This window comes from Theropithecus gelada, chromosome 1 (genome assembly GCF_003255815.1).
Source record: "Theropithecus gelada isolate Dixy chromosome 1, Tgel_1.0, whole genome shotgun sequence".
In the NCBI taxonomy this organism is placed as follows: domain Eukaryota; kingdom Metazoa; phylum Chordata; class Mammalia; order Primates; family Cercopithecidae; genus Theropithecus; species Theropithecus gelada.
This window is the reverse complement of record NC_037668.1, coordinates 119,489,588-119,501,621: the sequence shown is the minus strand read 5'-3', so window position 1 is coordinate 119,501,621 and position 12,034 is coordinate 119,489,588. Positions and strand designations below refer to the sequence as shown.

General features: G+C 37.1%; 1 protein-coding gene across 1 annotated transcript in view; it reads left to right on the top strand.

The window, feature by feature from the left end:
- LOC112633712 (probable ATP-dependent DNA helicase HFM1) overlaps positions 1–12,034 on the top strand; it is a 130,305-nt gene that overhangs the window by 102,017 nt on the left and 16,254 nt on the right. The gene's annotated exons all lie outside the window — the stretch shown is intronic.

Genomic DNA, 12,034 nt, shown 5'->3' with positions numbered 1-12,034 from the left:
TGTATATAGCTGCATTATTTATAATAGCCTAAACTGGAAACAACCCAAATATCTATCAGCTGATGAATAGATAAGCAAAATGTGGTATATCCATACAATAGAATATTATTCAGCCAAAAAGAAAAACTAGTGATACATGCTACAGCACCGATGAGCCTTGAAAACATGCTAGATAGAAACTAGTCACGAAAGACCAGATATTGTGTGGTTCAATTTATATGAAACGTCTACAACAGGTAAATCTATAGAGACAGAAAGTAGATTGGTGGTTGTCAGGGGTTGAGGGCAGAAATAAATGAGAAATGACTACTAATAGTTATATGGTGGGTTTTTTGTGTGTGGTGATGACAGTGTTCTGGAATTGTATGATGACTGTTGCACAGCCTTGGGAATATACTAAAAAGTCACTGAATTGTACAGTTTAAAAATGTGAATGGTATGGTATGAATTATAATTTAATTAAGAAATTTAAAAGTCCATTGTATTCCTAAATACCAGCAAAAAGGAGAAATTATAATTTTAAAACAGCATTTACAATAGCATAAAATATCAACCTAGTAATAGAATAACAAAAGATGCTCAAGACCACTACATGAAAACTAAAAATCATTTTTTAAAGGAAATTAGGGAAAACATGCATTAATTAAATAAGATACCATTTCAAGGACTGAAAAGTTTAATATTTTAAAGATATCAGTTCTCGCCAAATTAATCTTTATCTTCAATGCCATCCCAATTTCAGCAGGGTTTTGTTGTTGTTGTCATTTTTTTCTGAAATGACCAGCTGATTGTAAAATTCATATGAAAATTCAAAAGGACAGGGTAGTCAGGGCAAACTTGAAGAAAAAGATATTTGGGCAACCTACTTTACTAGATATTAAGACCTGTTATTAAACAATAGATAAAAGAATGTGATGTAGGCATAAGGATAGACACATTAACCAGTGGAATGGACTAGAGTCCAGAAACGCACCTACAAATAATACAGTCATTGATTTCTGACAAAGGTGAAGTGCCACGCAGTTGGAAAAAGGACAGTCTTTCAATAAATGCTGCTAGACCAACTGGACGTCCATATTGAAAAAATTGTATGTCAGGCTGGGCACGGTGGCTCATGCCTGTAATCCCAGCACTTTGGGAGGCTGAGATGGGCAGATCACGAGGTCAGGAGATTTAAGACCATCCTGGCTAACACGGTGAAACCCCATCTCTACTAAAAATACAAAAAATTAGCCGGGCATGGTGGCAGGCACCTGTAGTCCCAGCTACTCAGGAGGTAACTGGCATGAACCTGGGAGGTGGAGCTTGCAGTGAGCCGAGATTGCCACTGCAGTGCAGCCTGCGTGACAAAGCGAGACTCCGTCTCAAAAAAAAAAAAAAAAAAAGAAAGAAAACAATTGTATGTCAACCCTGACCTCACACTGTACACAAAATTTATTTCCAAATAGATGACTGATTTAAATGTGAAAGAAAAACAATAAAACTTTTAGAGGAAAAAAAATAGGTCTTCAAGACCGTGGGATAGGTTGGCTTTTTTTTTTTTTTTTTTTTTTTAAACAGGGCACTAAACGTTCTAACCATAAAAACACCTTGAATTTGACTATGTTAAAATTAAGAACTCTGTTCATCAAAAAGATACCATTAAGAGAGTGAAGGGTGCAACTCACTGAATGTGAGGAAAAAAATTGAATACATATACCTGGTTGTTATGAGCTGAATTGTGTGCACCCCCAAATTAATATGCTGAATTCATCAGAGTGCGACTCTATTTGGAGATAGGGTCTGTAAAAGATAATTGAATTAAAATAGGGTTCCTTAGGGTGAACCCCAATCCAACATGACTGGTGTTCTTATAAGAAGAGGAAATTAGGATGCAGGCACGCATGGAGGGAAGATCATGTGAAGACACAGTGAGCGATAAACATTCACAAGCCAAGGAGAGGAACCCTACCAACACCTTAATCTTAGACTTGTAGCCTGTAGAATTGTGAGACAATAAATTTCAGTTGTTTAAGCCACTCAATCTGCCACTTTGTTATGGCAGCCTTAACAAATTAATACACTGAAAAGAACGATTTTACATAATATATAAAGAACTCTTATGTGTATAAGTAAATATTTTAAAAATGAGTACCCAATTGAACAGACACTTCAAAATAGAAGATATCCAAAACGTCAAGAACATATTAAAGGGTATTTAAGTTCATTAGACAATGTGAGAATGAAAATCTACAATGAAATATTGCTGTATCATTGTTCAACCATCAAAAGGACTTACGTGAAAAAGAAAAAAAATATTGATAAGGATATATAACAACTGTTACTCTTAATCACTAATATGATTATAGATTGCTACAACTACTTCAGAAAACTAGAAGTATTTATTAAAGCTTAGCATATGCATTCTATGATAGAGTAATTCCCCTGGCATATTATGTGATAGTGCAATTCTTCTTCTAGGTGTATACCAGATAGAAGTGTGCATATATGTTCACCAAAAGATGTATTTTGGAATGTTCATAGCAGTACTATCATATTAGCCCTAAAATGGAAACCAGCCAAAAGCTCATCAGCAGTTAGAGGGACAAATGAATTGTGGTATATTGACCCAATAGAATTCTACAGGGGTCAGAAAACTTTCTTAAAAGGCCAGATAGTAAATGTTTTTGGTTTGCAGACTATAGATCTTCATAACTATGCAAGTCTGTCTTTGTAGGTCTTTGCAACCCAAAAGCAGCCATAGATAATATGTAAATGAATAGACATAGGTGTATTCCAGTAAAACTTTATTTACAAAAATAGATGGCTGGCCCATGGACTATAGTTTCCAACCCCTGCTATAAAGCAAGGAGATTGAATTAGCTATGACTACACACAACAATATGAATGAATATCACTAACATAAAGTAAAGCAAAAGAAGCCAGACACAAAAAGTAATACTGTATGCTCGAGCCCATGTATATAAATTGCAAAAATAAGCACTACTAACTCTCATGGTTTGAATTGTTTCACAAAAACATATGTTGATGTTCTAATCCCTGGTACCTGTGAATGTGATCTTATTTGCAATAGTTTGCAAACGTAATCAAGTTAACTGGACCCTAATCCAGTAGGACTGCATCCTAATCCAATACGACTGGTGTCCTTATATGAAAAGGCAAAAAGACACAGACACAGAGAAAACTCCATATGAATACCGATACAGAGGAAAGACAGCCATGCAAAGACAGAGGCAGAGATTATAGTTCTGCTCCCACAAGCCAAGAAATGTCTAGAGCTATCAGAAATTGGAAGAGTCAAGGAAGGATCCTCCCCTAGAGGCTTCAGAGGGAGTATGGCTCTGCCAACAACTTTATTTCAGACTTTTAATGTTCAGAACTGTGAAAAGATAAATTTCTGTTGTTTTAAGCCATCCAGTGTGTGGTATTTTGTTATAGCAGCCCTAGAAAACTAATATACTAATCTGTGCTGTTAAAAGTCAAGATAAAGGTTACTCTTGACAGAGTTGACTAGAATAGGACAGAAAGATAGTTTCTAGGGGTGCTGATATTTCTCTGTTGTGGGTAGTACTGAACCCTATATATATTATTTCCTTATTAAGTCAAGAACTTTCACCTTTTCACTTAAAGGAAACACTTTACAGCTTCTCTTTGGCACATCCAAATTGCCAGCATCACTACTCTTGTGCTTTGGAGCCATTATTAAGTAAAGTAAGGATTACTTGAACACAAGTACTGTGATACCGTGACTGTCGATTTGATTATTGAGACAGCTACCAAGGGACTAAGGGGTGGTTAGCATATACAACCTGGATATGCTGGACAAAGGGATGATTCACATCCAGGGCAGAATGAAGTGGGACAGCATGAGATTCTATCACGCTACTCAGAATGGTGTGCAGTTTAAAACTTACGAAATATTTAATTCTGAAAATTTTCATGTAATATTTTCAGACCAGAGTTGACCTTGTATAACTGAAACTGTGGAAAGTAAAATCATGGATGAAGGGGGCTACTGTATGTAGTCATCCAAATCTTAGGAACTTATGCACATCCCTATTGTACAATTCAATTTTTATATGTAAATGTATATATCCCTGCATAAAGATACACAATTATACCTTTAAACATAACATACATACACTATTTCTCAGTAACTGACACAATGACGGGTCAATAGATTACGCTACTAAGGTTGTGACACCAAATTTGGGCCTTTTCAAAACAATCCAAATTTCACTTGTTCTAATCCCTTGTCAGATGGTGTTATTAAATGATACAAACTGATATTTAGTTCAAAGAATATAATTGCTAAATGGCTATTTTCAAATGTGCTTGCAAGTTGAACAAATGTTTCTATTTTGTTTATCATCAAATTATAGGACTATGTATAAAAACAAAAACATGCACCTTAGGGAATGTAAAGTAATGGAAAATTCTTTTCATGCTTTCTACAACTTATATTAGTCCGTTTCCATGCTGCTGATAAAGACATAACTGAGACTGGGTAATTTATAAAGAAAATGAGGTTTGTTGGGCTCACAGTTCCACGTAACTGGGGAGGCCTCACAATCATGGCAGAAGGTGAAAGGCACGTCTTACATGGTGGCAGACGAGAGAATGAGAACCAGGCGAAAGGGGAAACCCCTTATGAAATCATCAGATCTTGTGAGACTTATTCGCTACCACAAGAACAGTATGGGGGAAACTGCCCCCATGATTCAGTTATCTCCCCCAGTTCCCTCCCACAACATGTGGGAATTATGGAAGCTGCAAATCAAGATGAGATTAGGGTGGGGACACAGCCAAACCATATCAAGCTTTTCGAAAACATTCTTTTAGCTGCAATTTCTCACATGTGGTTATAGTTTCACGAGGTAAAATTCTTGTACAATTTGAGGAAGAACATTTTTGTTATTTTTAGTATATGGCAATGTGAAATATGTTTTTAAGTTGTAAAAACAAAAATTAAAAATTGTTCAGGCCTGCTCTTAGTATATGAAAATTAGACATTCAAACTTCTTATCTTTTAAATGCATTCTAAATAAGAGCTATAGGCTTTGCTTAATTTAAAGAAAATCTATTTGACATTAATAAATTTATCTTCATTTGCAGTGTTACTCAGAATATGAAAATTTAATGTCTTGGGACTGGGCGCAGTGGCTCACACCTGTAATCCCAACACTTTGGGAGGCCGAGGCAGGCAGATCACCTGAGGTCAGGAGTTCGAGACTAGCCTGGCCAATGTGATGAAACCCCATCTCTACTAAAAATACACAAATTAGCTGGGCATGGTGGCAGACACCTGTAATACCAGCTATTCGGGAGGCTGAGGCAGGAGAATTGCTTGAGCCTGGGAGGTGGAGGTTGCAGTGAGCCGAGACTGCGCCACTGCACTCCAGCCTGGGCAACCAGTTCAAAACTCTATCTCAAAATAATAATAATAATAATAATAATAATGTAGTTGAATGAATACAAGGATAAAACCAATCCTCAGGCACATTGTGTGTACATTTAAATACTAGTCAAAAGGCAGTCTGCTTTTCTTTATATTCTTTGGTGTGTATGTGCATTAAGTTGCAAAATCAAGGACTCCAGTTCAGTGTATTTCTTTTCTTCATAAATAAATAACAAAATGATAGTCAAATATTTGACAGAAAAATGAAAAGGAGACTCATCATTAAAAATAAAACCATGAATGCATAAATCTATGATTAGCATAAATGGAGAACTGCAAAAGTCTAAGTAATATTTAAAAAATACTCCAGTAGCTTCTGCACAGACCAGATTATTTGAATTTATAATTAGAAAGTTACACTAAGTGTGTCAGAGATTCTTGCTATTTTCTATTTATTGTCTCGACTTTTTTTTTTAAAGAAGTGACCCTTGCCCCACCACCTGTTAATGACCCTGTTAAAGTAATTTTAAGTATTTTCTTTCAATACATAAAACTATGAAATATTTGCATCTCAGATTATGACAGTGATGGAATATGAAATCTGCTATCTTTAGAGTATACTTAAGAGTAGAGCTTAGGCTGGGTGCAGTGACTCACACCTGTAGTCTCAACACTTTGGGAGGCCAAGGTGGTTGTACTGCTTGAGCTTACAGGTTCAAGACCAGCCTGGGCAACATGGTTGGTCTCCACAAACCCTGTCTCTACAAAAACTACAAAAATTAGCTGGGTGTGGTGGTGCACGCCTGTAGTTCCAGCTACTGAGGGGGCTGAGATGGGAGAATCGCTTGAGCCTGGGAGGCTGAAGTTTCAGTGAGCTGAGATGGTGCTACTGCACTCCTGCCTGGGTGATACAGCCAGACTTTTTCTCAAAAGAGAAGAGTACAGCTTAGATTAATTTTTTCTGAGAACCTTATCTTTCTAATTACCAATATCTGTAAGCTTATATTTGCTAATAAGACAAATTCAGACATTTCTCAGGAGGTAGGGAGAGCGGCAGAGTAGAGGGGAGCACTTTTATTTTCAAAGTACCATGTGTAACAAAAATACAGCAAAAAGATTTCATCAGGTAGTATCCATTTGCTAGTATTATATAAACAAACAAACAAAACTTGCATACAGTCCTCATTCCTGAAAAGACTTGCCAACTTTGCCTTGAAATTTTTGGGAGCCGTCAGAATCTCTCCATTAGATTCCCAGATCCTAGTTGTTGCCACTGGGAGCAAATGTGCGTAGTTATTGTGCACCACCTTGTGGCAGCGTTGAAACATCCTTCTTTTTCAGAAGTTCTTTAGTATGTAAGAGACAAAGGCAACTCTTTATTGCTCAATTTAAAACAGGAACTTGCAAAGCTTTTCTTCCTAGTCTTCCCACCTCAAAACAATAGGTTCCTTCTCTAAATAACTTAAATGAATCATTTGGGAGAGCTGAAGCAACTGGTACAACTAGAGAGAGTTGTTGATAGATCAGGCTCTGGAATTAAACTACCTTGAATTAGAATCTCACATTTGCTACTTACTAACAGCATAGTCTTGAGCATCTTACTTAACTTCTGTAAGAATTAATTTTCTCATATGCGAAATGGAGATATGGTAGGAACCTTACAGGCAGACAACCAAGGGTGACTAGACATTTGAGGAAAATGTAGAATGTGTGAAAGTCCAAAATAAGTAAATAGAAAATGGATGAAAGAGCAACAGGATAATTCAGGAATGTAATAAAACCTAATATAAAACTTTAGTAACCTCAGAGAAATTAAAGATTAAATTGCAACCACAAAACTGAATAGGATGCCATTTTAAAATAAAAAGAACCACAGCAAGCACAGAGAAGCAAAAATTATGTTTGGAAAGAAAACTGGAGGGCTTGAAGATAAAGTCAATGCCTTCTCACTGAGAGCAGAAAGTCAAGGAGACAGAAAATATAAGAGAAAAAGGAGGCAATTTAAGAGCCCAGAATCTAACTTATAAGTGTTCAAGAAAGAACAAATACATCAGAAGAAATAATTTGAGAAAACTTTTTAGAACTGAAGTGCGACAGAAATCTTCACATTAAAAAGGCTTACTTAATGCTAGTTAGGCTGAATGAAAGGTCTATATATAAAGCATAATTGCAATATTTCAGAACATTGTGGATAAAGATAAAATTGTAAATGCTTACAAGGAACAAAAATAAAAAATTGCAATAGTCTTTTTGTGAGCAAAGTTGGATGCTAAAAATCAATTGATTTAAAATTCCACTTGTAAGCCAGGTGCAGTGGTTTGTGCCTGTAATCCCAGCTACTTGAAAGGATGAGAAGGCAGGATCGCTTGAGCCCAAGAGTTCAAGGCTGCGGTGAGCTGTGATCTCACACCTGCACTCCAGCCTGGGTGACAGAGTGAGACCCTGTCCCCAAAACTAGTAATAAAAAATAAAATTCCAAGGGAAAAATGATTTTCAACCTTGTGTTATATGCCCAGCTAAACTACTAAGTATGAAAGTAATATAAAGATACCTTAATACATTCAAAGATTCAGACAATTTTATTCTCATACATCCTTTCTTAGGCAGTTGCTTGAAATTGAGCACCAGTAAAACAAGAAAGAAGAAGCCCAAGAATCCATTTGTAGTAGATTCAGCCCAGGAAATTAATGAAAGAAAGTTCAAAGGTAACAGTTATAGGACAGGGCTAGGTTGCATTAGGAGGCAGATAGAGGGTTCAAGGAAGGAGGCATCTATGAGGGAAAAATAAGTGGGTGAGGTATTTCCATGTATTTGTTTTTACCCTTGAACTATTGCGTGAACTTAAAGAAACAAGGTGGATATTGCTAGAATAAAAGGAAGGCTGCAAAACTTCAGGGGAAGCAATATGCTGCTCAAGAAAGAAAACCACTCCACTTGACTCTGCATTAAAAATATTTTTACCTTCTGTATATCTCTCAAATCAGTCTATTCTCTGTAACTCTACCTCCACCACCACTCTGGAGTTACCATCATTTCTGCTTAGACTTCTACTGGTTTTTTTGCATCCTTTCTGTCTTATCTCAAATCTGTTCTCCATATTACATTCTATACAGTGATGTTTTTCAAAATGCAAATCTGATTATGCCCCCTCTTTGACTAAAACACTTCAGTGGCTTCCCATAGCTCTTCGAATCTAAATCATTAGCATCCCCTAGAAGGTTCTATATGGTTACATGGTCAGCCAGTCCCTAAGCAGCAATGCAGTGGTAGCTGCTATGTAGTCTTGCCTCACTTTTGTAGATTTGGCTGGTAAGGACACCCTGATGGATTGAAACAGTTTTATTACTTACACAGATGGCAAAGCAAGATCAGCATGGTATTAGCTGCTTATATCCCCAATTCCACAGGATGATACCAAACTAGAGGGGTCAGATGACAGACAACATACGTGGTGAGTTGCTTTGTTTTTGAGAAGTGAACTGTAGGCTGCAGCTAAGCAGTTTTATCCGAAACGGACAAAGTGGAAAGTTCCATGCCTTAGTGGAATCAGGGAGGCAGATGAGAAACTGCCTCATGGCAAGTCTTCTGCAAGATCGGGGGTTTTCTGCAAGGTATGGAGCAAATGTGAAATGGCCTTTGATAGCTCCTCACAAGACTGCCTATCTTGCCATTTTTAAGGGTGATCCCAGGGCATTCTGCCAACAGTTGAGTCTTACCTACATGGCCTATATGGAGACATGCAATTGCCATGGTGCCATGGCGGAACTGTTCCCCTGCTAACATAGGCTGCCTTTACTACCACTATAGTCTCATCTTACGTACTTTCTCATATTTGCTAGCATCAGTCATACTGACCTTTCAGTTTCTCCAATGTGCCATGCTTTTCCTTGTCATAGAGCTTTAGCATATGCTGTGCCCTCTGCCTGAACCCCACTTTCTCCTCCTTCTTTGCCTTCATAACTTCCCTTCTTTCTTTGGTACTCAGCCCAACGTTCCTGACCAGAACAGCTCCACCTCTTATCGCATAGCATGATGTACCTCTCCTTCACAGCATTCAGAACAATTTTAGTTTTAAATTTATTTGTATAATCTTGAATTGATGTAATAGTAGAGATAGTGGGGATAATACATACATTAATATATTTATCGCTTAATTGTCAAATGTTTTTACATAATTACATTTTATTTTTACATCTCTGTGAGATAAACAGAACAGATATTATTTTAAATCTTTTTTCCTAAATAAGAGCCTATATTAGAGCTCATTTTAAATTCTATTTTAGTGTTCCCTGTACTTCACCACTATGTTTTTTCTGTAAATACATTAAATATAATGCAGCATACAGTAAGCAAGAGGCACAGAGAAAATGCCACAGGGGCCCAAAGGAGAGGGAAATCAGATCAGGTGATCACCATAGACCTCCAACACAGAGGTCCCATTTGAGTCAGACTTGAAGTTGGTAGGCATCTGTTGGGCAAGGAAGTGAGGGTCTTCTAAGACAAGAGATAATATCAAAGCTACAGTTATAGAAAGGCATGGGACTATTTGAAGAATGGCAGTTGAATGTGTTTTGATGGATGTAGGGTCCCAGGAAGGGAAGCTGGAGTTGGATCGTGCAGGGCCTTGAAGATGGAATTGATTTTGTTTGCAGTAGGAAGTAACTTACGTTTGTAAGTGGGCAAATTGATCTGATCAGCATTGAACTTTAAGCATTAAATAAGCAACAATGTGTAGAATAAATTGTAGCATGGAGGATTGGATTCAAAGAAACCAGTTTTGATCTAAGTGAGAGGTAATGGGATCATGACTTGGGACAAAACACCTGAAGCAGTAAGTCATGACACACCTTACAAAGTTTAATGTCAAAGCCTTTCAGTCAGTGCCTAAGAGGAACACACTTGTGTTTGAGGAACGTTAGGTCTATTTAATGTACTGCAGCAAAGGAGAGATCCATAGCAACAGAACTGTGGGTCATCTCAGGGATCCGGGAGGATTTTCTTATAGGATTTCAGAGTCTTATTATAGGATTTCAGCTTGTGCTGGGTGACTCTTGGGAAGGTTTAGGGAAAGCAGAGGTCAGTTCTAGATTGGATGCCCTCAGGAAGTGAGGTATTGGGTATTTTGGTACATTTTATTTTGGAAGTGAGAGGATTTAAAAAATAGTAGTCATCTGTGATAGCCAGAAGAGGGGGATGTTTCATTATTTTTTATGGTTCTTGAGGGTTCTTTTCTCTAGTTTCAGAAATACTTACGTGGTAGTCTTATCTCTGTCTTCTTCTACTATGGTCACAGAGTGGCCTTATCTGGGTATTTATATTCTCACAATTGTTTGCTCAATTGGAAATACTGTGGTTTAGCTGTCAGCTTCCAGCCGCCAGGTGTTTTCTTTTTACTTCATCAGTACCCAATACATTGATCTGTTCAGCCCCAAGGACCAGTCATTGCCTCCTATGTTGAGCAGCCTCATCCATTTCCCTAGGCTGCAGTATGTATATTATCACTGTCTAGATATGCCATGACTTGGAAAAGCTTGATTGAACAATGGTACCGAAAATGAAGAGTAAAGGACCAAGAAATGTTGTAAAGGTTTTCAAGCTCTCCACTATCTCCAACATTTCTGGGTCATTTAAAATCTATGCTCCAGCAAAAATAAACTGATTTCACCTCTTACAATCTGTGATTTGCTGCCTTTGGGTATTATGCCCTCCATCTGGAATATCTTCCTTTGGTCTCATTCTCATGTTCATATTTCTGTCTGTCCTTCAAGGACCAGTTCAAACATCTCTCTCCTTCCCTGTGCTACTAGTGAGAGCTAAGATCAAGAAAAAGCTGATTTAAAATATAATAAATGAAGAATAAATTATATATTTGGATATATTAATTCTAACTTAGAAGAGTCAAGATGGAAACAATCTCTCTTTTCTGTGAATTCATATAGCAAATTTATTAGATCCCTAAAGTATTTCTTTCTAATATTTATTAAATATGTATTACATCCTGTTCACTAACTTCTATGAGCAGTACCATCAAAATGCCATGACGTTTTCTTCTTTCCAGGTTATTCAGGGTTAGTACAAAGCAGCAGAAGTGTTTTTAAACTCCACCCTCATTCTTACCTCATTTAGTATATAAGTTACTGATATGTGGCCAGATTTGGCCCTATTATATATATATATAATATATGTTGTATATATACACACACATATAAAATATATACCATGGAGGTTGAGAGTATTAAATTATATATATAGTATTAGATTATATAGACATATATATAGATTATATGGACATATATATATAGACACACACATCTATATATATAGACACACACACAGACACATATATATATAGACACACACACACACACACCAGGGAGATCATACACACACACCAGGGAGGTCGAGAGAAGCTTGTAGGTGGCTCGATGTTTCTTGTTGGGACTAATAGTGGGGCAGGGACTAACTTATCGAAAATATGTTTTAAAAATTACCAGGCGTGGTGGTAAGTGCATGTAGTCCCAGTTACTTGGAAGGCTGAAACAGGAAGATCTCTTGAGCCCAGGAGATTGAGGCTGTAGTACTAATTATGGTGCCTGTGAATAGCCACGGCACTCCAGCCTAGGCAACATAGCAAGA